Source organism: Choristoneura fumiferana, chromosome 18 (genome assembly GCF_025370935.1).
Source record: "Choristoneura fumiferana chromosome 18, NRCan_CFum_1, whole genome shotgun sequence".
Taxonomy (NCBI): Eukaryota; Metazoa; Arthropoda; class Insecta; order Lepidoptera; family Tortricidae; genus Choristoneura; species Choristoneura fumiferana.
The window spans coordinates 10,177,705-10,204,274 of record NC_133489.1 but is presented as its reverse complement, the minus strand read 5'-3'; the positions used below and the strand labels follow the sequence as shown (position 1 = coordinate 10,204,274).

Here is a 26,570-nt window from a genome sequence, read left to right as displayed (position 1 = left end):
TTAAGGTGAAGAAATTATTCATTAATCAATTTACATTATTTTGTACAACTAAGAGTTAACATACATATAAAAATAAAAAGAATTAATCTTAACTAACTATTACTACGAGTATCAGCAATATACAGTCAAAAAGTATAAAAATAAAAAATAAAACTAAAAGTTCCCTCCCTGCATCGTGCCCGGTTCAAAAGTCCCCATTATCCCGGCAGCATTGTCCCTCTGTACAGCATTGGATACCTGCTGAACCAGCCACGATCCAGACCGGGGATCGTACCCCCTATCCCTGAGACGACGACCCAAGTCCCTAAACAAACCAAGGGCCTTCGAACCCCAGAGCCCCGCTGTCTCCACCGCAACCGGCACAAAATCGTACACCGACTCCAAGGCAGAATACTTCGCATGTTTCAACCTCGCAGCATTTTCAGCCGCAGAACCAGCCACCCGCGAAGTTTGTCTCAAATGAGACGCAGCGTAAGTGCACACACGTTGCGTCTCATAAATTAATTATTAGTTGAGTTTTATTAGATAATCATCGAAAGTTTTATACAATTATAAATCTCCATCTTCATTCATTGCCATTATGTCACCTGGTCGTCTTATATTAAGTCATCTATAGAGCTTCAGAATATGTTTAGACCTAGAGCTCAAAAACACTGAAGTCCAAATATTCATAATAAAAGTTTAGACTTGGCTAGTAATTGAATTTACTTTTGCAAAAACAATCTTCTTTCAAATGTTAATACAGCAGGGATATCAACCTCCTATTTTGAAATTTAACGAGGTTTTTAAAGTTCCATATCTTTTGAGTGCCTTGCTGCGTCGCTTCGCTTCCGAACGTCTATAAACCCTAATAGAATGTGTGATGAAATATTAGATTGAACAAACTTTAACACATTCATTTTTCAGCTCATAACGGAACCGAGATGATAGTCATATCTGACAGCTCCGTCGCCGCTGGAAGAAGCAAGCTGCAGAGACGCAGAATAATGGAGCGGAAATAAAATAATCACACAATAAGTCCAAGACGCACGCAACTTTAAATTATAAAATCACGAGTTTCGTATATCTTCGGATGCAAAACCACTCAATTTAGTGTACAAAACCTCGTAAAAAATTTAGGCAATCCAGTGGGAATTTAGTTGTTATGGCAAGCCACTGGCAAGTACCTACTTGTCACTATTTGTAACTCTCCATGCCACGTCTAAAACAGCTTGAGCTCGTCTCGCTGTCACCACATCTCAAATCCACGCCACTCGCCCTTTCCAAGACGCAGCTTTACGGTAGATGTCGTAGCACGTAGCCCGTAGCTCGTAGACAGTCAGCGAGCGCGGTCCGTAGCAGCCGGCCGCGACCACTGCGCGCCAACGTCTTCCGTACAAGTTCACCATTCGTATGAATGAATGACTCTCAAGTGAATGACAAACTGAATGGCAATAACAAATATATAATTAAAGTTACGGTGTCACATGAACTTTTAATGACGCGGTGTTAAATGTGAGTATGAATTAGTTTAAAAAGTTAAACTTAGTTACGCATGGTTGGTTGTAATTTAAACTTTGGCGTTAACAGAGCCATTTGTGCTAATGCGCTATATAAACTTTATTTATTTTCATAAGGTGGCTAGTTGGCGCCTGCGGCTTTGAATAATTTAAAGGTTCCGTACCTAAAAAAAATGGGATAATTTCGGTGCTCTACTGCATATGTGCGTCAATTTCTGGGTTCGATCACGTTGAAATTAAAAGTTGCTTGAAAATATAAAAAAATCTAGGTAAGTGTATTTGTAATTAGAGGAAAACGGAAAATTTATAGGATTCTCACATCACAAGTCAACCGAGAATCAGAATTATTTAAAATTCTAATGCGAATAACCTGTCATTTTATTTTTACTCATTTTTAACCTGCTCATGTGAATTTCAATTTTAACAATTTAATTGGAATTCTGTCATTTTGTTTTTTTTATTTATCACTCATGTCAAATTTAATTTCTCGATTTTTTTTTAGTCTAGACTTAACGGTTGATATTTTGGAATTTCATAAGCGTACATCCCGATCCCATAGGATTACCGGAAGTAGCATTTGTGCTATCCCATAAAGTAGAAAGGATTTCAACAAGTACAAAAATAACAATATTTTTTAATCGTTTTAACAAGATTATTTCAATATGGCGTCTGCGAAAAAAAAATAGGCGAAGGAAAAAAAATATTTTGTATAAGTAGTAACAATATGGGAATCAAATGAAAGCTAATAATTAGCCCATTCTAAATATATATATATAGGTTATAATACTTTTAGGGGCTGTTTCACCATCCATTGATTAGTGTTAACTGATGGTTAAATGTAATGCCGTCTCTGTCTATTCGAACATAACAAATAGAGACGGCAACACATTTAACCGTCAGTTAACACTAATCAATGGATGGTGATGGTGAAGGATAAGAGTAGGAAAGGAAGGGTTAAGGAGAATAAATTTATTATTTGGTGGGTTTTTTGTGGCAATAATTTATTTTTCTTTCTTTCTTTCTTTCAATGTAGCTAGTGTTATTTTAGGCATTTTAATATTTAATTTCCATATTTTTGTTAAGTATCAAAAATAGTAACTTTAAAGGTACTTAAAAATAGTTATTTGTTATGCAAGGCTGGAAAGTAACTGTTTGTTACGAAGCAAAGGATTCTAGGATTGAACCACGAGCGAAGCGAGCGAAACACATAATTTTTCACCTCACGACAGCGAGAAAAAGATGATAGAAAATATGGTACATGGAAGAAAATAAATTGAACACTCTTATAAATCAGTTTCAGGTTACGCTAATGGCTTTTTCTAAATCGCAGAATTCTCAATCCCATGGAAAATTCTCAATACATTCACGTTCTTGTCTCCATAAAAAGAGGGAATTTCGAAGTCCAAGTAAAAGTTCAGTTTTCTAAATCCAGGGTTTGGGTTGGAAGTTGATAAGTGAGTTAGCCAGTACTTTTTACATTTCATTATGCAAGTAGCTAAACCTACTTAAAGTTAAAATAATTATTACTAGAATTGGTAATATTGACAGTGTTAACTTTTTTCCCTCCTACCTATTTATCGTTATTTTTGGGAATAAAAACGAAAAAACTTATGTTACAAATCAAAATGTAAATAAATGTTATCTATTTTTTGGTATTAATAAATAACAACAAACAAAAAACAAAAACGCATTTATATTAATGAAATAATTTATGTCAAACCTTGTGCTTTTTATTCGGGTGCGTTTCCGGATCTCTTTTCATCATTTATTTTCTTCTTGTTTGTTCTGTATTTTTTTAGGGTTCCCTTATAGTTTCCCCATGTCTGTCTGTCTGTCTGTCCGTCCGCGGCTTTGCACAGGAAATATCAATGCTAGAAAGCTGTTATTTTGCACGGATATATATATAAACTATGCCGACAAAACAGTACAACAAAAACGATAAAAAAAAAATTTTAGGGTACCTCCCATAGACGTAAAGAGGGGGTGATTTTTTTTCTCATCCAACCCTATAGTGTGGGGTATCGTTGGATAGGCCTTTTAAAACCATTAGGGGTTTGCTAAGTTGATTCAGTGATTTATTTGCGAAATATTCAACTTTAAAGTGCAAATTTTCATTAAAAAAAGGCGTCCCCCCTCTAAAATCTAAACCGGGGGGTGGAAAAATTAGAAAAAATTCACAATGGTAGTAAGTATATCAAACTTACAAGGAAAACTATAACGGCTAAGTTTGCTTCAGAATTAGTAGTTTAAGAGTAAATAGCAGCCTAAGGTATAAAATATACCTAAACTTGGAAGATTCCGTATCAAATACGAAATCCATAGAAAAATATGACTTGGTTTTTTCTTTATGGCTACGGAACCCTATTATGGGCGTGTCCGACACGCTCTTGGCCGGTTTTTTGGTAATTATAGACGCATTTGGAATAATTTCAGAAAACTGAAATGAGCTTTATTATTACTAAATAAATGTTTAGTAATAAAAATAAAATTACAGATTTAAATATTACTTCAACAATGTATGACGACCTTTCCTTGTGAACACGTTAATATTCAACGTTTACTTCCTCAACCTCGTATCTACTCGAATTGTATACAACAAAACAACACTCTATCGTACTTAACATAAAGAAGACTGTAAAGCAATTTTGTGGCCAGATACGAGGTTGTGTAAGTAAGCGGTCGATATGTATTTTCAAGGGGACGATAACGTTCGAATTTCAAAAACTCTTTCCAGCCAAGCGAATAAAAAACGACTTTCCACGCAGATTTCGAAGGATAAAGAAAGCTTTTTCGAGCTAGTGAGGTGAAAATACATTTTTTATTTCACACGGGATCCAGACGTAGTTAACTAGAGATATAAGTAAGTAAATGTGGAGGATAATATTTGGTAGAACTGGTAATAACTGGTAGATCACAAATATTTGCTTTTGATTACACCAGAATACGTTACGAGTATAACTCCGAGTATATTAGTGCTATGCTATTTCAGCTTGTCTCTCATGAACTAATGGAAACACGAAAGCTAAATATAGAAGAATCTGAAAATAATGCTCTAAAGATAGTGTCGTGAACGTCGTTAAAAATATAGACTCTCCACTTGGCAGTGACACTAACAACTGCGGGAACGCGTCGTTAAAATACCTGCCGGAATTCTTGCGGCAATATTTTGCTGTCATCGCCTCTACGACTAAATCATGCGCAATATCGTAAAACATGATTGAAAAATTCAAACACTTCGTTATTACCCGACTGCGAAGAAGGAGGGTTATTAGGGTTACATTTTGAGGCCTGCGAGTAAAATCACTTAAGTCTCCCTTAAGAGTAAAGATCCCTTAAAGGGATAAGTTAGTTTATGCACCTACATATCTTTATCTTGTTAACTGTTATTTTCAATTTACAATGTTTTATATACAATACAATAAGTACAATACAATACAATATAAAATAGATATAATAGGAAAATAGGTAATAAAAATTATTGATGTAAAAAACCTTAGTCCTCCCAAATCCCAAGACATTTCATTATCATTTCTAATTAGGACTTTTTCATTCAGGGAACAAATTATTTATAAGAATAATTATTAACGCTGAACTAAATCGGTTTGTCTGTCTGTTGCATTTTCACAGTTGAATTTGATGAATTTTGACATAGAGACAGATGGGACCTTAGACAAGGAACAGGTAAACTGCATAATTTCTACGGAGTAGCATAACCAAATCCTACGTACACAATGTCCCAGGTAGCAGCTTGTTACTCGTAAATAAAAAGGGCAAAAAATGTGGTTGTGTAAAGGATAACAGAATTTAGAACCCTAGACACGAAATTTAAACTCGTTTCATCTCTCAGTGAATGTGAAATTAAAGTAGATTATTTTTTTGTATTTCATTTTAATTGTATCCACAGACTCAATTTTGTAGCTTTCTTTTATTGCAAACTAGTTTACCCTCGGAGACAAATATAGAGGCGACATAAAATTGTGCAAGTACTTTCCACAACGGGAGCTTAGTTAAACAAAAATAACTTAAAAACTTTGTATAATACTTTTTACCGAAACTATGTGGCTTCAACTTAAATGGAACGCTGGGGGGCTACTACGAAGTTCGAAGTTCGTATCGTACCATCCCTCTCACTCTCGTATTAAATATTATTAGCGTCAGCGGGACGGCCAGAGATGAAGTTCAAATTTTGCACTTCGTAGTTAGGGCCTGAAGTATTCTCAAGTGTTTGTTGTTCTAGAACTAATGGCAGCCGTTTGCTCAAACTTCGTGTCACACGCACGGGTAATACCGGGTGTGGCCTGTAATATGAGCAAATAATTAAAACAAGAACATTAGTTCAGCGACATTTAAAAATAATTAGTTTTTTCATTTTTATTATACTTTTAATTTTATTCGAAGAAGCAATGTAAAGCAAACTGCTTGATGTTTGTAGCGTGAAGGCGACGTCAGTTGGGTTCTAGGATGGCGTACATTGATAGCAGTATTTAATTTGTATGTAAAAAGGTAAATTCAAAGACTCCATTATTTTAAAAAAGTCGCTGAACTAATGTTGTTTAGTTCGACGAGGACGATCTTTGTTTTAATTTTTTGCTCGTATTACAGGCCACGCCCGGTATAACAACTTAATTTTCAATCAAGTAAAGTTTAGTATTAAATTTGACGTGTTATGTATGATCACAATGAAACCGTCTGTATGGCTGCTGATGTATACTTAACTATTTTTATGTCATAGCTACCCTTGTTTCTTTACATCATGAGTTAATATCTACCTATATACTTACATATGAGAACACTTTACCGTTTGTTACTGGGTATAATTTGACTCCTAAAAAATTTGAGAAAATAACATTTTCCATGCGTTATAATTTCAACTTCGAATAAATTCAAATGGATTCATTATAAAGCGTCTTGAGCAACGATTGAATACAAAAGCGTAGATTAGGGAAAATCCCTTTCGAAAACCATCTATTCAAACAGCGGAGAGTTTCTGTAACAAGATACAAATAAAATAACGATTCACTCTGATGCATGGCATGGTAGATTGCTGCAAAGAAATTTATTATGGCTCCATTTATACTAAAATATTACAGTTGTCGTACGTGTCTATCTTAAGAATTGATTCCCGTGAAATGTAATTGGCTGAATTGCTATATGAAGACATTAATGACTCTAAGAGAGATTTTGCTGGTAAGAACGTTTACGATTATTATTTCCTTTTCCTTTTAAAGGTTATATTTTTACTTTCACTAAGTATTTGTTTGTTCGGGACAAACAGTACAAATCAAATTTTACCCCTCTCAAGTAATCGGGTTAATTCAAATTTGATATATATTATATGGTTTGGATGTCAATGCCTGAATTAAATTTTTAGGTAGGTACTTAAAGTAATATGACGTGCCCTTAGTTAACGCCCTTATTAATAGGTTTCATTCATCAGTTTAATTCATGCTAAATGATAAAATAGTTTTTCTGCTAAAATTCACACACACCTGAGGTAAATATCCCAGTATTCGATCCATAAACTAACGCATAATAATGGACATCCGGCACTATTGGCATGACACCTCCATCGCATGAAATAAGAAATACCAACTAACAAATAAATAAGTCAGTGACCAACACAGCAGTTTTGCAGGTGGTAGGACCTTGTGCAAGGTCCGCCCGGATTGCTACCACCATCTTGCTCGCTAATCCTGCCGTGAAGCAGCAGTGCTTGCACTGTTGTGTTTCGGCGTGGAGAGTAAGACAGCCGGTGAAATTACTGGCACGTGAGGCATCCCATCTTAGGCCTCTAGGTTGGCAACGCGTCTGCAATACCCCTGGTGTTGCAGATGTTTATGGGCGGTGGTGATCTCTTACCATCAGGAGACCCATTTGCTCGTTTTCCATCCAGTCAAATAAAAAAAAAAAAAAACACTGACGTCTTCCATAGTGTCATTTAAAAAAAGTCAAGCCGTGGAACCTTTTCAATATTAGGTTATTTAACTTTTGAAGGAAGTCCATTATAAGAATCTGTAATTATCGTCCATTACTCTAAATTACAAGGTGTGATATTTATTGTTTGCGTGTACCGGGTGATTTGTTGCCACAGCTTATCCGGGATTAAAACAGTAATCCGGGGTTACATAGTAATACAGAGAGCAATCACAAACTCACTACCGGATTAAATTACTGTCATTAGTATTACATAGTGACTGATTTGACTTTAAAATGACGATGAAAAGCGGCGTCAAAACTTGGTCGTAAATTTTTCATTTATCATGCGTTTAGAGTGGTTTAGAGTAAGGAGTAGGTAGCCGATTGCATTATATCCAAGATCTGCTGTTTACTAAGTAGAATCCGTGTCAGTCCATCCATCCATCCATCCCAGCCTATACACGTCCCACTGCTGGGCACTGGCCTCCTCTCAGAATAAGAGGGCTTGGGCCATAGTTCCCACGCGGTCAGGTCAGGTCAGTATCCTACTTATATTATAAATGCGAAAGTTTGGAGTTCGTGAAGGCGAGCGTGCATTCGTGTGTTTGTATGTATGTATGTATATATTTAATACTGCTTTACGTTAAGTCAGCTGAATGGATGTAATATTTCAAATTTCTTTAATTCCAATGTCGACTCCATGGTTTGCTATCACCTTATATTTAAACTCTGTACCCTGTTCATTAGTAATTACTTTTAGCCTATTTTTTGTGTAATGTACCTAACCTATAATTTCTGTGTTATCAGAATTGTAACTTTTAGGTACCTATATTAAAAGTATTATAATATCTACAAATTGCGAAGTTTTGACCTAATTTCCGTTCAGTGTAAGAAAACGTTTCAGGTTAATATCTAACTTAGATCGCTGTCGGTTTCTTTGTTAAGGTACTTTGGCACAATTTCATTCATTTTAATGGGAAAGTAATGCAATGGGTTCAGTGACCTCTATTTTAAGCTGTGAAAGTCGGGAGCGAAAAATATCTTTATTTATAGTGGAATAATGCAACATGGAAGAAAGAAGTGAAGTCTCAAGTTAAAAAGAACATGGAGCAACATAAGTATTTGGTAGACACGTAAGCTATTGTATATTGTATAAATAAATACCTAATTCTTTCTACCGTCATCGTAATATACTGACTAAATATACTGATGACCAATAATAACAGGTCACTTTCTATATACCATTTTATGAAGTGTCCCATTGTTTTTGCTCCTCAGTTATATTTCAGACTATGTGTCCTCACATATCCTATCCTCACTACGATTACCATTACTGAATAATACCTTAAAATACAGAATAATTACTATGTCAATTCTTATTCTTACACAGCGCTTTGCGTTGAAAATCTTTTTCTCTATAGGTAATGCTGCCCTCTTAACTTAAGGTAAAAAACGGTATCTCAAAAAAGAACACTTGAGTTATCATCATCTGATGCAGAATGTCTTAAGCTACATAATGGTATAAGCAACTTAAGTGTTTTTTTTACATACTTACCGCCTTTTGTCTTAAGAGGGCTGAATGTTACTACTTAGGTAGTTGAAGCATATCAGCACATTGGTACGACAGCGAAGGTGTTGAACCAGAATTGTAAAAAAAACATGTCACCTCATAATATACTTTGGATATATTCACGCTGCTCGTCTCTCCTTTGAGATAGTCGAACAATTTATTATACCAGTTTAGGATACCGCCGAGGCCGAGCTGCTGCAAAAGAATTTCTCATATAAGTAGTGTATTTTGCGGTTTACCTTACCTAGTTTACAAGAAAGTGTTTACAGAAAATATTTAGTTTCTTCCGTTATTCCGTCCTTGAAATTTAAATTGTATGGGGAACGAAAAATTGAATTGCTTAATACAGGTTAAATTTGCTTATGGAAATAATAAATTTGCCAAACGCGCTCCACTTACCGAAGTAGTACTTCATTTTAAGAGCTCCATTTAAGTCAAGTTATGTATTGGGCCATGGTGGATATTAAACATTAATAATAATAAACTTCGAAATGTGTCTCTTCCGGGCTCTTTTCAAATAACTTTCACCTGAATAATTGAGACACAATTCATAATTAAATTTAGCCTAATGAAATGAGCCTTATTCCGTAATCAAAATAGACGAAGCAAGGCATTTTTTTAAAGTTTTTTTTGGAAATAACATTAGAACAATGTACAACACTTTCATTAATTTTACATCTCCTATACGTTGTAGGTGACTCTGTCGGTCTTATTCATTTTTTAATTTTCAATATCCAAGATAGTTGGTTACCTGTTAGAGTAACTTATACTAACGATGACCGAAGATAGACTAAAGATGTATCTTGGATAAAAACTGTTTCCTCAAGGATAAACGGGAAATTTATCAAAGCTGGTAAGAGCTTTCAGTTAAGTATAGGTAAGTGTTAAAGCTGACAACTTTACTTTCATGGACGTCACACTCTTCTTACCTAGTCGCAAACATTCCCATCAGGCACTCTATTACGCAGAAATTATACGACTAAGTAGTTCACGAACGGACAGTAGTAGGTATATTTATTTTGAATGCTGTGGTGATAGTACCAAAGATCTTAGCCCAAACCCGAAAAATTGTCGTCACACCCGAGAATTAGACGTTTTCCTTTTACTCATATACACAAACTGCTCATTCGTTGAAGTAAATTGTTAGCGCACCGTGAACATGACGCAAGTAGTTGCCGTGTAAGACTGTTGTCAGATCACTGGCTCTGAAGATAGACTTTTACATACGAAAATGTGCAGGTACCTACACTTTGGTCCTTGCATCTGTAAAAACCAAATGTTTATTCACTTATTGTAATTCAGCGAATCATTTAAGATTTTTACCCCATTTACCTACCTGACCTCAAAGTCAAAGTCAAAGTCAAAATATCTTTATTCAATTTAGGCTATAACAAGCACTTATGAATGTCATAAAAAATCTACCACCGGTTCGGAAAAACCTCTGTTGAGAAGAATCCGGCTACCAAAATACCTTCCTCAAGCAGATTTCTACTCTAATAAAAGCATAACTAGTTGTAATTGTAAAATCGGTCCAATTCGAGTTCGATCTCAACACAAAAGTTTTCAACATGCGAAAACGTTGGTAAAAAGGATTTACCATTGTTGCCGATATTGTCCTTAATGCCTATCAGAATGTAAGCAGGTAGATAACAGATATAAAATTCGATCATGTCAGCGAATACAGCGAGATAGCAAAATGAGAATGGTAACGTAACCTACGCGTCGTTTTACGCCCTTACGCCCCACTGCCTCGGCTTCGTAGGGAATCAAATAACCATTAATTACAGCTCATGTTACCAATACTGAAATGAAATATATTATTAATATTACTAAGATCTGTTCCGTTCACTTAGCAAATGTGTCAATGTGATAAATCGTCGTCATTATTTTCCTGGCGACGAAGGAAAATATCTTAAATTCTACCTTCATACGATTGAGTGGCTAGATTGGTAGTCGCTGGGCATTTTGGACAATAGCTGCTATACCCTTATTGAACTGCTTTGCAACAAATGGAGACATACTAGGGTTTTCCCATGAATATTCACTACCTAGTAGTCTAAGATCTGACTTAGAAAGGGCCTTCACTCATTTGTATAGTGGATGAAAAGAATTTTTACTTCGAATTTATTACGTTAAAAATGTATTGCGAGTGAGATGCCAAAAAAATACTGGACAAATTATGTCTGATTCAAATTAATCATTTGTTTACATGCTTTGCTTGGTTTGGGACTAGGTCAATTGGTGTATTAACAGTCCCATGATATTTATTTATTACATTTTAAGTTTATAGATCCAGTGATTTAGGCTGTGCATTGTCGGTTAGTCACGTTCTTAGTAGCTCTATGTAAATCTGATTACCTACGTCAAAGGTGCGGTGTGAACTAAATGTGGTGAGAGGTAGATTCCGCTTCTCCGTGCTGCTGTACACGTTGCGCTATACTCTAATGCGTCTCGTAAATTGGAAATTCACACACAGATCCCAAAAAGCAATAGAGTAATGTTAGTGAGACAGCGCGAGAGAACATTTTGGATAACCCTTGCTCTGCGCACGCATTTCTCTGAATAATCAGTTTGTTCGACAGTTTTATATGCGTTTTTTTTTTCTGAAAGATTAAAACCATATATTTATTAAAGCCTTTATTAATAAAAACTTACAAACCTTATAAAAAGCAAAATTCATTTTTTAATCTGTGTCTACTAATAGTAAAGTAAAGCGTCAAAGTGATAGACGCGTGTCTGCGTGTGTGTGTGTGTGTGTTTTTTTACTCTTTCACACTATAATGGCGGGACGGATTTGGGTAATATTTGGTAAGAAGATAGCAGAAATTGTGTAATAACACGTAGGTTATTTTGTATTCCGGTATTTCCACGGGATCGGGAAAACTTCCGAAATTTTCTTGGTTTAGAAACATAAAAATTGGGAAAGGATGTATGCAACTTTAAGGAAGACCACGATATAATTTTTGGAAATTCTCACTGGAATTATGGCAAAATCTTGGGATTTTAATTTAAATGCCAGATTTATTGTATTGTATAACTCGTGGAAAATGAAGGGTTAGATCTTACAGTATTACGCCTTACGTTACGCGACCACGAATCTATCATCGCTTAACAGCATTCACGATCTGATTTAGCTACGAACATAGCCTGGCTGCACTAAAGAGAATAGTCTAATAAGGGCCGCGCTTTGGCGATATTAAATATTAGATCATCGTATGAACTAGCTGCTCACTTTATTAGGTCTTACATGATATGAAATATATAAATGGCGGTGACCTGTCGTTTCGCCGAGTTTAATTACGCAGATTTACGTTTCGCAGGTAACTATTGGCAGATTTTTCTGTTGGCCGAGCAACGTTTGGTATAATTTCGTTACGCCTATTATTCGTTTCGCCGAGTTAGGAAGAATAGCGTTAAGAGGCTGACAAGACCTAATTTTGTTGAAATTGATGTTATTTAAGCAGTTTTTTAAGAAAAACTAATTGTTCTAGCGCATAAAAAAAATGCTAATATTCAGATTTACGTTTAGTAGATTGTTTGTTTCGTAACTGTTTCTGTTAACCGAACTACTGTTCGTCGAAACAAGATAAGCAGAGTTCATGGCATTCATATTGATAAGTAGATTTAATGTTCAGTCGATTTAACTGTTCGTCGAGACACGATAAGTAGAGTTATCACATGGCATTCATATTGTTAAGTAGATTTAATGTTCAGTCGATTTTTGTTTAGTAATCTGCGTAGATAAAATCAGCCAAACGACAGGTAGGATTTTACTGAGTTGACTATTATATACTAGCTGTTATCAAAACATTTTGTTAGGTTAGGTTAGGTGCGACGAGCGATAGCGATGAGGAGTGTTAGGTAGAATTGCGACCAACAAAGCACGAGCCGAGCGAGCGAAGCGAGCGTGCCGCGGCAGCGGCCGGCGAAGTGCCAGAACCGAAGTGCTAGCATCGCGACTTGGTTTGTTTAGACTCCAATATAAAATAAATACAAATGATGGTCAAAAATACGTTTATTACTTGCGTTATATACGTTTGGAACTTGTGAGGGTACATAAGAAAATTATAAAGAATGCGCGGTAAGAATGCCAATGAGGCCATAGTGTAATTCACACATATTCGCGGTATTGAATGCCATTCCGCATGCGAAACGAAAAGATGCTAAAAGTTGATATGCGCACTGAATAATAGTTTAACCGTTACAAATGCGAAAGACTGTTCGACCAAACGTGCAAAAAGTGTAATGATTAATAGGCTAAACGAATTTCTGCGAATAGTTGTTCGGCTTACTGACTCATATGCCAAGTAAATAGTCTGCTAAAGGTTGAGTTACGAGATGATAGTCTGCGAAACAATACATCTGCGTACAAAGTCATCGGCGTACCATTACTCGGCGAAACGTTGTCTGCCAATGAATAATCTGTCTTAAAAATAGTCGGCGAATCATTAGGTAACCATAAATGGCACATGTTAGGTTTGATCCAAAACAACATTATTATGCTGAATCTGCGTAACCATTCATAAACAGCCGTTAATCTACTATCAACATTGCTCGGTTGTCTTATTCATGTCATTTTGACACGTGATTTAGTAGGAAAGATCATGGTAAGGCACAATATGAAACATAAGTTTTAATTTTAAATTTCGGCGTACCCATTACTAATTCAAATAAATAATAATAGTTTTCTCATATTATAATGTTTGTATTTTTAGGGTTCTGTACCTACCTCAGCTGGTAAAAATGGAACGCTTATAGGATCACTTATTTTTCTGTCGAGTGTAGGTATTAAACTGAAATTAATATCAAACAAAAATTAATATCATGTCTGCTATTCTTTGGAGCACACTATAGGGTTGGTTGGATGAGAAAAAAAAATCAGCCCCACTTTACGTCTATGGGAGGTACCCTAAAAATTTTTTTTTAATTTTACCATTTTGTCTGCGTAGTTTACTTATATATCCGTGCAAAATTACAGCTTTCTAGCATTGATAGTCCCTGAGAAAATCCGCGGACGGACAGACAGACAGACAGACAGACAAGGCGAAACTATAAGGGTTCCGTTTTTGCCATTTTGGCTCCGGAACCCTAAAAAGGAACTTAAAATTTTGTTATGAAGGTAGCTCTCTCGTAACTCTTAAAATAGATAAGGTATATACTTAATGAATATTACCAAGTAGGTAGGAACTATTTAAAATCCCAACCACGAATGAACTTCCGTCTTTCGAAATAAACAAACCCAAAAACTCCCGGAGAAATCATTAGGCACCTGTAAACGAGTTTGCCGAATACACGAACTTATTCGCGAGTCTCCACGCTGCAGTCGAGGAAGTACCGAAAACGTCGTTAATTTCTATTTGAAATTCAAATTACTAAAATTTAGAACTGGAAAATTGAACGGTGCGAGGCTGGGCGGTTAGTTACATAAATATGAAAATCATTTATTCAGCAAACAGGCTGCAAACTGAGGATCACGGACACGTGAGATCGAGCCATGCTCCGCCACCCCGCATCGGAAATTGGATTTTGTAAGCTTTTAAGACAAATTTATCTTTGTCATACTGGATTCTGGCCAACCAAATACCGCATTGCACTTTTATCAGATGCCATTTATTTTACAATTTGTGCTATAGGTATAGGTAGGTAGGTAGGTATATGGGTATGCTTCAGGTTTTGAAAACATTACAAAAACCGCTCTATTTTTTTTTACTCTAATATTATACTCATACTATTGCTTGAACTCTTCCTCTTCGAATTCTCGAATTGATTGTATTACGAATGGTCATGGAATGACGGAAAAGTGAGTTCGTTTCCAAGCCACAGTACCATCCACACCCACCTGTTGTGTTTCGGCGTGGAGAGTAAGACAGCCGGTGAAATTACTGACACTTGATGTATCCCATCTTAGGCCTCTAGGTTGGCAACGCATCTGCAATCCCCCTGGTGTTGCGGGTGTCTATGGGCAGTGGTGATCTCTTACCATCAGGAGACCCTCTTGCTCGTTTGCCATCCAGTCGAACAAAAAAAAACATCCATACCACAGTTCCATCAGTACCACCACGTAAAAGTAATAAAACTAAAACTAACCTTTTTGTTTTTCCTTTTGTACAATAAAGAGTATCTATAAACAAACAAACAAACTAGCAATACAACAAAAGTGGTGAAACGAAAGGTTACCAAAAAGTATGTGTAAATTACTGTATGTTCCATGTGTACATGTGTTGTTGTGTATGTGTCTTATCACGTGCACACATACGCACAAAAATAATAAGAAGAAAGGTTCTAAATGATGACATGAACATACTCGCTTCATTATTAACATGTTGGTAAGAACGTTAAAGCTAGTTACATACGGTTACAAAAGTCTATCTTAGATACGCAGGCCCGGAAGGGCAAGTCGCCTTTCGGCGAGTAACGAGTGCCGAGCACGCTATTCTTTACTCAGCATCACAATGTTGAATAAAAAATCTTGTTTCCTCTGGAAACGAATTTTTCTAATCGTCCCTCTCAGCATGCCATTTTCTCATTTCATAACATGTTATTGTCCGTCGTTGGAATTTAATTTAAAGTCGAGGCTACGGCTATGACACAGTGGCTGTTATCGTAGACTTCTGGGTATTGTGGACTTAAGTGATGGACTTTAAATTGTTTGACATTACCAGTTGGCGCGTCATTTATACGTTTACCCACAATATATTTAAATGTGTGGTGTATTGTCGATCAAGTAAAATACATTACCGGTTTTATAACTTATATATTATATTTATGATCAATATTATTTATTAATTATTTAAGTTTTGACTAACTGTTACTCACAGGCTGTAATAGTTTTCCATTTTAATTCTATTATACAACCATGTCATGATTTTTTTCATATTTTTCCATCCAATGGTTGTGCTTGTTTTAAAGGAAATCTTGTCTCTAACAATTAGCCCTAATAATATATTTAGCAAACAAGCCCTTAAATCTAAAATGATCTTAGCAAACTTTTACTGTTTTTAAAAGATCTATCCAACGTGTGGTTAGGGTCAGAGAAAAAAATCATCAACACTGTACGTGTCGGGGAGGCAACCTATTTTTTTTTTATGACTTTGTCGGCGTAGTTATACAACAAAGGTTGGCAGTTTTAGTGACTGATAAGTGAAAATAGACTTTTATCCTTATACTGGCTTTTGCGCGCTTCGTCTACGTAGATTTTTATATTTACACAACACTCCATATGAATGAGGTTAATATCCCGCATTGCCCGTTTCCGTGGGATTTTCGAAAAATCTCTTCAAACTACGGCTAAGGCTAAACAATCCACTGAAAAATCTGATCACCACGTTTCACATCTATAATGCTCAACGAATAAGATTTTTTTTTTAATCCTCCCTTTCTTTTTTCCTACATCGAGCGATCTCAAAGATTGCGTACGATGTCTTTGGGTTCGCAACCCAGACTCGCGCTGGCTTGCCGTTTTAGCCGAAAGCGAAGCGGCCTGCCTGGTTAGAGCGTCTTCGTCAGACTAATTAGAGCCCCTTGTAGCCTCAATGCGTTGCGAGACTTTCGAAAAAGATTCGTTTTTTTCGGGAAGGCATGGTTGTTGTTGTTTTTGTTTTATAAATACATCGATATATATATAAGTCAATGTATAAATAAATATGGTTCTGTCCATTGGGGAACAATTTTGCCAGTGTCTAGTAGGTTTTGCCTTGTACGGTAAAAAAAACTATAAAACGAAATATGAGAGGTAATAGTGGATAAACGATGACAGCGCGAAGGAAGGAAGGTATATGGTAACGCGTATAAAATGAGAGTCGCAAATAGTGTTGTTGCAGTAGCGATAGTCTACCTACAGTATCGATAGTATCGTGGCCTTGAAAATCATTCATACTATCGATAGTCCTATCGAAACTATCGTCCCTTGACGATATTATCGATAGTAGCGATAGTATTGACCAAGTTTAATAGTATTGCCTAATTTTCGCTATCAATACTATCGATAGTATTGCAGCATGTCGATATTTTCGATAGATCTATCGCGCTATCGACTGCTTTCTCAGGGTCAACTATCGACATCGAAACTATCTCTATCGCAAAAACACTGGTCCCAAATCGTTTGACATTTACTCCGCAATCGACAGAGAAAAATGCTTTTTTTAAAGTACCCGCCTTCGTGGGCATTAAGTGCTTATAGGAGACGATACGTATGAATATGGATGCGATATAGGTAATTACGATTAGGAATAATTAATGACAGAGTAAATTAATACTTTTCTATTATTTCGTAGAATCCTACTAATATTATAAATGCGAAAGTTTGTGAGTGAGTGAGTGAGTGAGTATGTTTGTTACTCTTTCACGCTGAAACGGCTGGACGGATTTGGATGAAATTTGGCGAAAAGTTAGTTTATAACCTGGATTAAAACATAGGATACTTTTTATCCCGGTATTCCCACGGGATAGGGATAAAATCTCGAAATAACAACCTCTGGGCTTAAAGCCATGAAATTTAGTATGTAGGTAGCTGGACCTTTGGATAAACACATAAGCTACTTTTTATCCCGATATTCCCCCGGGATAGGGATAAAATCTTGAAATAATAACCGCTGGGCTTAGAGTCATGAAATTTGGTATGTAGGTAACTGGACGTCTGGAATAACACGTAAGGGACTTTTTGACTCGATATTCCCACGGGATACCTAGGGATAAAATCTCGAAATAACAACCACTGGATTTAGAGCCATGAATTTTAGTCTGTAGGTAGCTGGACCTCTGTAATAACACACAGGTTAATTTTTATCCCGATATTCCCACGGGATAGGGATAAAATCTTGAAATAATAACCGCTGGGCTTAGAGTCATGAAATTTGGTATGTAGGTAGCTAGACGTCTGGAATAACACATAAGCGACTTTTTGACCCGATATTCTCACGGGATACCTAGGGATAAAATCTCGAAATAACAACCACTGGGCTTAGAGCCATGAAATTTGGTATGTAGGTAGCTGGACCTCTGGAATAACACATAATCTATTTTTTACCCCGATATTCCCACGGGATAGGGATAAAATCTTGAAATATTAACCGCTGAGCTTAGAGTCATGAAATTTGGTATGTAGGAAGCTGGATGTCTAGAAAAACACATAGACGACTTTTTGACCCGATATTACCACGGGATACCTAGGAATAAAATGTCGAAATAACAACCGCTAGGCTTAGAGGCATGAAATTTGGATGTAGGTAGCCGTATGTCTGGAATAACACATATTATAAGTTCGCTACTTTTTATCCCGATATTCCCACGGTATAGTTTTGTAACTAAGGGACCCCATACATCCCTGTATTATTATTATAATTATTATTATTTCGTATTTTTTTCTTTAATTGTATACTGTGGTTTTTAAGTATTTTATTTCTAATTATTAAATTTTGAGAAAATGACTTTCTGCCAAGTTCTTGCGGCGCATTCTTCTTGGCAATGGTGGTCTTTCCGAAAGCGCTGGTAGCATAAAAAATGAAGTGTAAAAGTGCCCATTGCGGCCTATTTACTGAATAAATGATTTGAATTTGAATTTTGCATTTAAATTTGGATAGGGAAAAATTTTGAAACTCCAGCACTGGGTTTAGAGTCTTGAATTTTGTACAATCATTCACAACACAACCTCAATGAAGACCACGATATAAATATTGGAAATTTCCAGGGGAATTTTGTAAAATCCCGAAAATTTAAATTGCAGCTAACACACCGAATAGTTTACGCGTGCGAAGCCGCGGGTAAAAGCTAGTATTAAATAATTATCCAATCGCGTCTGAATTCGCTGCTAGGGGCGCTAGTGTAGCGAGAGGTCTCCGAAATGTCAAATGTCACTGTTTTGGGTAAGCTACGCGGGTTTATTTATAATTAGAATAATTTTGTGAATATTTTGCAATACCAGAAATTAATTATGGCAAATATGCGTTACGGGGCCACGAGTCTGTGTTTTGAGACGGTTTTGTCTTTCGGAAACCTTTGTTCTCCCTTTTTTCCAAACCAAACGGGATTACGCAACAGTGTGGCATGCTCGATATTTTTATGGCACGGTTTTAAGGTATTAAATATGATTTAAATGTAAATTTTGTTTTCACGCCCGTAATAACAAACTATAACCATTATAATTCAGGCAGGACCTTTGTCTACAGTGGCGCCAACTGGTGAGCGCGAAAACTGTAGCCCTCATTATAATAATAAATTCATTTATGTGGGGAACTTGGCCCATACAATAAATACCTTACAGACTAACATACATATTTATAATCAATAATATTTAAAACAAATTTGGTGACAAAACGGCGTGACCCCGTTGAGTCACCGTCCCCGACGTCGCTATCATCTGCGGCATGGTGCCCCGGAACCGCCAAAACACGACGTCTTTCGGCCAGAAGCGCAGAAAGGCAGAATTATACGCGTGTTGATATGCTCGATATGATTTTACCACCACTTAATGTTTACTCAGTTCCCCAAGAGATGGCATTATGCAATGTATGGCAATTAAATTTGTCGTTTCATTTTGTTATATTATTTTATCAATTATTCAATTAAATTTGTTGATATCGTACCCCCTCTTCTAAACTTAGAGTTAATTTGGCAAAAAACATTCCTCAGTGGCTTATTCATGTTGCTCATGTCACACACAACGTATTAATTTCAACGCCATCTGTTAGTTTAGCAGGGTACTCGATAGTCATAGCACACTTGAAAAAAGTCTGCACCTCCTTCCTAAGAAGCGTCATACGATTCAGGTGCAAACTAAACTCAACCGAGTGTAGTGGCTACATCCCCCCCCCCTTTAGGGATTGAATTTTTATAGCCTATAACCTGGCCGGGGATTTTCTCGACAGATTAGTGAAGTTTGCATTGAAATCCGTTGAACCCACGTTGAACCGTTGAGCTGTTCTCACGTGATGCGCGGTCAAATAAACGACAAACAGACAAACAGACGAAAATTCTAAAACCTGTTGGAACGTGTTCTGTTATCGATTCTATGTATCCCCAGCAAACATTTTTTCGGAGATCTTTACATACAGTCTTCCATACATCTCTTTCTTAACCTAACTAAAGAAAGAGATGGAATATGTTCGTGATGTAATAAAGATCCAATTTCTTGTTTCAAACGGATGTTCAGCGTTCAACCTCCAGTGTTGAATATTAGCTCCTTGGTCACGACGTGCATCTAGATGGCCATGCCGAAACGTGATAAATAAGTATCATTGACGTAACTCAATTATCTTCGACTCCGTAACTAATCGAAAAATTTAAAAAAAAACTTTCCACCCTAGAGATAAAAAAAAAAGAATTTTCAACCCGGCTATCTACCCATGAAAATTAAACTTTCCGAACAGGAGAGATGAAAACTCTTTTATAATGTAATCATACTGGCCAATTCAAGCCATATTTAAAAGGAAATCCGTTAATCCGATCCGAACTTCTGACAATGTAAATAAAAATGTGAAAAAAAAATGAAAAAAGCCGTCAGGCTCCAAATAAAAGAGACGGAACTATCACTGACAAGTTGGTACTCTTTTCGGTGGTTGTCAAAACAAAAAGTCGAATCTTATGACGTGTTAATTTATTCCGCACTCAACTCGAGATTAAACCTTAAACAAATACTTTTATGCATTCTGAATTATTTTCCTTCCTAGGCTATGGATAATTTTCTGCATTTCAACGCACAAAAACACAAAATAACACTTTGTTGTTGTTGTTTCTTTAAAAAAATATGGCTCTGTCCATCGGAGGACAATTTTGCCAGTGTCTAGTAGTTTTTGCCGTTGTACGGTAAAAAAATTCTAGAAAACGAAATATGAGAGGTAATGGTGGATGAACGATGACAGCGCAAATCCAAAATAACACTTTAAAATACCATGCGCAAACAACGTTAAACTTTGACAGCAATATACAGATGACATTTGAATTTTGTGTTGCCAGTGCAAGAAATTAGTTCTATCGGTTTTCCGCAATATGGCGAGATTTTTATAATTCTGGTCAGCCTTTACTTACCTTTTACAACCTATGTAAATACGCGCCATCCTATTAATAGGTAAACAGCGGCCTCGTTTAAAATAGAGCTAGGTATAATTAAGTGGTAATCTCGATTATCATTGCCCTCTGTCCACGGCTGTGTAAAGTGGCGTGATTCCTCATCACAGTAATGGGCCCAATTGTGCCGGGTGAGAAAGCAACGAACCCATCAATTAATTACTCTTTCATGTTCGAGCCACTCCGCATTTCTGCAATAAATTGTGTTTTTGAAGTGCCGATGAAATGAAGTTTAAATTATCGTCGATAATGTGATGTTCTATACCTCGCTAAATTTGAGAAAGTGGTTAACTTTTGTACTCTTTTAATAGAACCTCTTAAGAAGTAAGTATTTAATGTAATTATACCAGGTAACAATTTGTACGTAGGTACGGTAGTAGTCAAATGAAATGATGTAGAACTGTAGCAGAAATAATATGTGTATTAAAGGTAAAATAAATATAAATACAAGCATATGACGCGTGTACACACTTAAATTTTTTAGCAAGTCAGTACAACAAGTAACAAGCAGCTGGTTTAGTAGAAGATCCGAACTTGAAAAGACCTGCTCCGGTCTGATAATAGAATGAAATGTATTTTATAATAAATTTAGTACATTAGAAATGGTTTTGCGAAAAAAATCTTGGACAGGCAATTTTTTTTAATATTTTTGATTGACTTTCATTGATTTTTAATTAAATGCAGACAACCCCTATCAACGTGTTCGCAATAAAACAGCGCTAACGTTTATATACAATTTGTTCTATTATCTAATCAAGTGAAAGTAACTGGCATCGACAGAACCGTTTAAGCCTGTGTATGCCTAATGCACGAAAAAGGATATATCAATAGTATTGTGAAATCGCTTAGCGATCAAAATGTTTTAAAATGTTTGATAATTTTCATATGTTACATTAAAGAAGTTGTCAACCGCAAAATATCTCAGATCACTGCCTGCATCAATGTGTCAGGGCCATCTTTCATAAGTTACTAATATAATCCCATACGAGTACTCAAAAATACTTACAGCATTTTATTTTTCACCTTTTCGTATTCTCTTTTCAATTGGAGATTCAGTGGATCTTAGAATTATGAACTTAAACAGTTACTTCTTTAGTTGTTCTCTATTTTTCACTAGAAACTAAAATTAGACTATTGGAAGTAACTGATGTTTTTTTTTCAATAGATGTAAGCCTTTCTAAAACATCAACATTATAAATACCGCATAGCATCAACGACGTCCAAATATTCATTTCCTTGGCACTTTTATTTTTCCTAATGTCCTACAACCGCGCGTGGTAATTTAGGTAGATACTTTATCGGTTGCTTTAAATCAGACCCAATTTTTCGCCACCGACTTAAATTTATATTCAGGAGCTCGCCTGAGCGGATTCTATAGCGAGTTTAATTTGCACCAATTCAATAACAAGGTCCGTTTTGGGCCAATCGCCGCTAACTGTGACGTGCCTTTCCAGTGGCCTGCCGATAAAGATATACCCGTATTTTTCCGGAACATTCTAAATTCGCCATAGAATACTTCTATTTACAGCTATTATGCTACATAGTGAATCAAGCTTAAGTTGAACGAAACGTCACGTAACATCTGGTATCTTATTAACCACTCACGACACGTGAATGGGCTGAAAGAACTGTCACAAACACACAGGAATGTTTTCTATTTCATTGGACGTCTGGCGTAGTCAGAATAAATAAGACTGCGAGAAATTCGACGACAATCAGTTGACTGGATAGGCGGCATAAGCTTAAGCCAACAGTTCGGTGTCCCTAATCCCATCCTATTAGCTATTCGTGCATTCAATGCGACCCTCCGCATTATGGCGTCGTATGAAAACATCGCGCGATATCGTCGGTTATAGCAAGTTGAAGACTCTTTGACATTGATAAGAAAAAAAGGTACCTAATGCACGAAAGAGGATATCTGATATTATCTTCGCATTGAAACGGAGGTTTGCTCTTTTCATGTCTAAGTGAACAATGGAAACTGGGAAAATATACCTAACACAGAAACCAACTATTCACATTCAGACATTATCCGTCATGGTGTCAGCTAGAAATGTTTATTTTATTCAAGCTGTTCATATTGTATTGATATGATTACGCAGTTTATAACTCACGTCACGGTATTCTGTGGTTTTAATCAAAACTAAAGTTTAGGCAGGGCGGTAATCCACTAATGTAAGGATGAGAAACTTGGTCGGCGAGCGGCAACGGAGCAACACCTCGCACCGCCGGCGATAAGCGGGCTCGGAATAACAAATCTTTCTTCTAATTCTAACTCTCGAACCTTGATTAACGATACAATTGTCACGTCCATCTTTAAGATATAAAATAATACTTTTGCTGGGTCAAATTAAATTTTTGTCGAATATTCATAGTACAGAACAGTAAGTATCTCTGTACCAGAATGTTTGCTTAAGCTGTTTGCTCTCCCATAAAAAATATAATACCTCAGTATTCCCTTCACTCACAGACATGCTTTTGACTCGATTTCTAAGGATAGTTGCACAGTTATGGACATATTTGTGCACCTATAAAAATATAAAGTAATCGCGCGTGCAATTTAAGATGCATTTTAGTTACTGTAAATATCTGCCTCTAAGTCTATAAACAGAAAGCGATACATTCTTCGAGAAGCACGTATTCAAAGAACACTTCGAGTACATTTGAAATGCCGCTTTCCAGACTAAGTTTTTAAGCCTCGCTCTGCAAAGAGCTGACTGACCGCACACGCCCAAGAAAGTATCACTAGTGGATGCTTTTGCTCTCCTTCGGACTCTACATTATCAAAAAACAGTCATGATGGAAATTATAGCGTTAAAGCTGCAAAATTAATCAAGTAAGACAACACCTAAAACATAATTATGCAAGCTAAAATGCTAACTCAATCCCACACGCGTCTTTACATTATTTTAGGTTCATTTCATTCTAAGGGCCATCAATCCTACGATGAAAGGTGTTAGTGTGAGAGCAGTGGAGCACCAGCCTCTCGTTAACTAAGAACTAGCGGAAAATTACGGGTACACCGGGCCGCGAGCGTGAACGTCGTCATTGCCCATTAACCTCATAATAGGTTAAATATGCTAAGGAGCACGCCTTAGGGAATAATAGTGGCAACTTGGAAGAGCAGCCTTAAACTTTGCAGCTCACACCTCTCCTAGATTACGCGTGTGTTAACTTTGCAATTTAGCGCTGTCCAAACAATCCCATATCTGCATATAGTGAGACTTGTGTATGTTGATAAAACATTAAAATTGAAATTGACCTTATGACCTCTTGAAAATGTATAGCTATAATAGGTTTGAATCCACGCTTAATAAAATAAAGCTCTACGTTTTTATACCATTTCTACTCCAGTTCAACAATAAAAATAAGTTATTGGCAATACGAAGAAAGCTAATACTTGTACTACTTTTGTTTTCGTCAGTAAATAAAACAATTGAATTATAAAATCTCGTCTCACAAAGCGGTAAACATTAATTCGATAGATTTCAAAGAAATTTATCCCGCTACTGCTTCAGCTGTCGATAACATCTCCCTTGTTTTTTGACCTACTTTTTACGAGAAATTTTTAGGTTTGTATAAAATGTTTACGAATTCGAAACGAGTTAAGCATTGGCTTTCAGATTCAGTACATTTTTAAATACTTACGAATTATTTATCTTATCTTGGAACTTCCAGATTACCTTTATACTGATTCTTATTCTTTTAATTGATTAATTAAGCAACATTATCCCATTCTGCTATCATTTATTTATTCATGCTGAAAGTTGCTTCACTTATTGACTTATTCTTTAAATTTACATCTTTGCATTCCGGTCTGATCTCGCAATTAAGTGAACTATGAGCATATGAGCGGTGTCCGTGGTATACGGCTGGTATTACCGATTTTGATTTTGTGTAATATTCAATGTCTTCAAAGAGTAAGTGGGTCACTTAATGGCAAATTTGCACCATCACAAGAGGATTGCAAATACGTTACCAGCCTAAAGGATGCTTAAGGGCAAAGATATGTAGGTAGAATGCCTCGTGTGCCAGTAATCAAACTTGTTTTCTCGCCACGTCATAACACAGCAGCACAAGCACTGCTACTTGACTCAAGTGAATATTACCAAGAAATTAGAAATTATTCAATATCAACGATAAAATATCGATATGCACTGAAAACTCCATATAAAGTGACTATTTTTTTTTCTTGAGTAAGTACATACAGTCAAAGAAACTGAATCGCGTACCTTTGTGCGACTCGACTGATGTCATATTGACATTCCATACATCTGCCAAAGAAATCATAGCGAAATTAATTATGAAAAGGTCCCTCCCACAGGTCCCCTGGTACGCGATACAGTTCCCTAGCATTACATTTTGTTCATGAGCTAACTAGTAAGGATAAGCTGATTCTCTGTTTTTTCATTAGTGTGATAAGGGTTTTTGGCCTTATTATACGAAAGTAAAACGAACAAGTTATACCTAATGTCAGGCGACTTTTCTAACCTTTCTCGATAACCGTACTTAATTTCTCCTTATTTTGGATCTTTTCATTTTATGTCAGTTATTCTGAACTAAGTAACAATACCATGTTAGCCTAGTGGCTGGACCTACGGCCTCTCAAGCAGAAGGTCGTGAGTTTTTGGGGAAACCCAGGGTCCCCGATCGGTGTGTTTTTTATATTTATGTACAAAAAATGCATACACATGCAAAGCAATTCAATTTTGTTTTTGAAATTCCCAATCCGCACTGTACCTTGACAACTATAGCTCAAGCTCTCCCAATCTGAGAAGACATCTGTGCCCATTAGTGAGTCGTATATATGCCAGAGATAATGGTAACAAAGTTTGTACTTACATAGCTACTTAATAATTGGCTTGAAGGGTGAACTGAACCCGGGCTGTTTGCTGCCATTCTATTGTGCTTCGAATATTCTGGCCAGAAAACTATTTCCCCGCTCTTAAGTTCACTTTATTTATTGTGTGTTCATTCAAACTGCGTTGAACTTGTTAAGCACCAGTCATCGCTGGTATATCGTTTATATTTTGTTTTGCTGATATTATATTGCCTTTATACTTATGATAAAAGTATTTACAAGCTTGCTACGGTATAGGTACTGCCGTTTCGGCAAAATATTTTTCGCCAAAAAACTTATCGCAGTAGTTTCATTCTCCAAACGAATCTTTAGCATATTTACATTTCGCATTTTATTAATTTGGTCAAATTATCATTTGGCATAATTTTACTTTGTCAAATTTTATTACGAGAAACGTTTATTAAGCAAACGTTTTCTTTTGGCTAATATTGTATCCCAAAAAAATGCTTGTTCAAAATGAAATTTCGCACAAATCAACCACAGAAACCAACTGTTACCAGAAAAGTGGGTTAGATTAGGTTAGAACTGCGTCCCCCGCAAAAACGAACTACTTCCAGAAAAGTAGGTTAGGTTAAAACTGCGTCCCCCGCAAAAACGAGCTGCTATCAGAAAAGTAGGTTAAGTTAGGTTAGAACTGCGCCCCCCATAGAAACGAACTGCTCCC

At 36.3% G+C, this 26,570-nt stretch overlaps 1 protein-coding gene across 2 annotated transcripts in view; it reads left to right on the top strand.

Moving 5' to 3' along the window:
* Positions 1-1,330: 1,330 nt before the first annotated feature.
* Positions 1,331-26,570, top strand: part of dcma (decima) — a 182,943-nt gene continuing 157,703 nt past the window's right edge. For both annotated transcript variants that reach the window (XM_074101509.1, XM_074101510.1), the window contains exon 1: positions 1,331-1,494. The gene's annotated coding sequence lies outside the window, so the exon portion shown is untranslated. The remainder of the gene's footprint in view (positions 1,495-26,570) is intronic.